This window comes from Monopterus albus, unplaced genomic scaffold (genome assembly GCF_001952655.1).
Source record: "Monopterus albus unplaced genomic scaffold, M_albus_1.0 scaffold775.1, whole genome shotgun sequence".
Classification (NCBI taxonomy): domain Eukaryota; kingdom Metazoa; phylum Chordata; class Actinopteri; order Synbranchiformes; family Synbranchidae; genus Monopterus; species Monopterus albus.
This window is the reverse complement of record NW_018128655.1, coordinates 9154-12204: the sequence shown is the minus strand read 5'-3', so window position 1 is coordinate 12204 and position 3051 is coordinate 9154.

The window sequence follows — 3051 nt, the reverse complement described above, 5'->3', positions numbered from 1 at the left end:
GAAAAGCTTTGACTCCGTGAGTGGTATGTACAATGGTTTGGTTGCTCATGGTTATGTGTGAAGTTTTCATTATTGCCTTTCCAATTGCAGCCACATATCTGACACATGTAGGATGTCCCATTTCTACATTGTCAAGTCTGGAGCTGTAATACATCAGAGCCTTTCTGTTTGTGCTCCCACCTTCCCCCTTTTGAAACAGAACGGCATTCACATATCCGTTCTTTTCATCAATATCTAAGTGAAATGGTTGTGAGTGACTTAGATGTCACTGACTGAGACACTCCAAAAATCACCGGATATTTGATATTGTTGGTTCACACCGTCCCACAGTGCATCATAGTTTTCATCACCTTCTAACTCATAGTTAAGGGTGCAGTGAGGTGGGTCTAAGGAATTGGGGTCCCCCGCGACATCATTGGCAGCTTTATGCGCCGATCCTGACAGATACAGTATTGTGGTTTCATGGTGTAGCGTGGTATGAAAATTGATGTTGAGACTCATATTACAACTTTTTTGTGTCCATATTGTGTACAGACATTACCTTTTAATAAACAAAACTTGAAGAAGATTTGCCAAAACTTACCTTTAAAGGAGTTCTTCCAGCTCACAATATGAGGATGAATGACTGCCTTCAGGATTTCTGCTTCTGAGATGAAATCTTGGTTTGTCTTTGTTAAAAACACCACTTGCATAAGAATGGAATGGTAACACACAGGTTAAAATTGTATTGGTTGAGACAGAGTAGTCAACAAACTATCTCCTTTAAAAAAAAACTCTCCCCTTGTGTCTGCTTTTTTTTCTCTTATGTTGTGTTGAGTTGGTAAAAATTGATTAAAATTAATTTACTGCTGATAATCTATGGCTTGGTGCCAAAGCTCTTGTAGTGTTAATGTTGAGTGTATACTTTGCCACTTACTACAGTGGCTGTTGTACTTCAAAGTTTATGTACTGACAAAAGCTGGCAAAGAAAAAACCCAGCTCTGTGCTAGCAAAACATATTTAGCTTGTGTTTTACTTATTTTGTGCTCTTCACAAGATTATGAATTGGGCTTTGCTTTGCTGGTTTGGAATCTAGATGTGTAATAAGGGTAATAAAGATAAGGAACACTTACCTTTATCTTTTTCACAAGAAATTTGTCATCTCCCTTTAGAGTCCTTTACTCTCCTATCCCAGTGTGAAAAAAAATTGCTTCAGAAGGAGGCAGCACTTGAAATTTTGTGAGTTTTATCACGACAACATCAACCTCTACTGCAAGTTAACTTATAGTTCAGTGCATGATGTGAGGACTTTGGAATGGGGCAAACAGCTTGTCATTAAGCTTTCAGCATTACTTAGTATTGTAAAAACAAAAAAAACCTTCACATGGTTCTGCTGTTGTAGCTTCCTGTGTCTATTAGCCCACTGCACACGTTACATAGTGTAGTCACCCATCCAACAATTTTTTTTTTCATTTATAATCTGTCAGTAGTCAACATGATAGAAACACTGTTCCAACAGGAGAAACACTATAATCGTTTGCATTTCAATGAGTGACGAGTTTGAGGACTACTGGGAAAATGATGATTTGCTCAAAGACTTATTGTTAGAAATTATACAAAACCTACATATATTCACTCCTCACTGAGGATTATAGTGTACTGTATATTTATTTGAAAATTATTGTGGAACCTGTTAACACATAACTTTATTATGTACATACTACTCTACACTGTGGACAGACAGAAATTACCTTTGATAACAAATTCAGAGGATCATAAAACTTGAAGTACAGTAGGTATGTCAAAACTTACCTGTTACTGTTCACACTGTGAGGATGAATGGAGGATTTCTTTTTCTGAGATTAATGCCTTTCTGAGTATCTGTTAAACTAGATCCTTTAGCAACACCCTTTATTTGTGCCCGTTTCCTTCAATTGTGTGTGCAGTTTCAAATCACTCTTGTACTGAATGCAACAATTACAGGCCCTGCTTTCATGAAAGTGGACAAAAACTTAAAAACCTTTGCAGAAAAGTTGGGACATTTTCCAAAATGCAATAAAATCTGAAATCTATGATTTGCTAATTCACTTGAACATTTTACTGACAAAAGTGCAAAGAAAAGATTTTCAGTGTTTTCACTGACCAACTTAATTGTATTTTGTAAATATAAACAAGTTAAACAAGGTTTATAGAATATTCCAGTAACAGTTTCCAAATTAGCATGTTACTTGGTAACATGGGTACGGGGTAGGTGAAATGGAAAATTGAAAACAGGCAGTTTTTTTATATTTTCCATTAGGCAAATGTTCATTTTTCTTTTTTTATTATTGTGAATTTTGGGTAAAATAATCCTCCATAAGGTTTGAGTAGGGAGCAGTCATATGCTCCCTATCATGTTCAAATATTTTCAGCTTAGTCCTTGCATGGTGCAAAAAGACATTTTTTTTTTACAGTCCTCTGTCCATAGAACAACTCCTTGTAAGGTTATAACATGCATTACTTGAGTCCTCATTGGTTGGAAGATTTTGTGGTTTCTTATGTGGGCTGATATATACATGCTGTGTGTGGACTTCTCTCATTTGGAGGTTGTGTGTGTGTGTGTGTGTGTGTTTGTATATTCACTTTACTCAAGCTACCTTTGCTTTTGCTTTCTTGGGTTTGAACAGGATGCAACTAGTTAAAGCTACACAGGAAACCACCACACCTGCAACACATTAACCACAACCTGTATGAATCTGAGCAAGAGGCTAAGTACTTTTAACACAGAAAATATTATGAAATCATAAGCATAAACATGAAAGATGTTAATCAAATAAAATCATTGTTTATTAATGCAAACACTAATATGATCAGTCTTATCTGTGTTTACTACTATATTACTAAGCAAATAAAGTGCACTCTTCAGTAAAAGTCAAAAGACAATGATCATACATTAACAATTCGCATTTCTTCTCACTCAGTGAAATATAGTAGAGAGAACACTGAGCTTGAACCAGCTGTTCCTGTAACACAGGTCTTTAAAATACTCAAAAAGCATTGCCAGAGGCTACCAGGGTAAATATGTGAAGCACA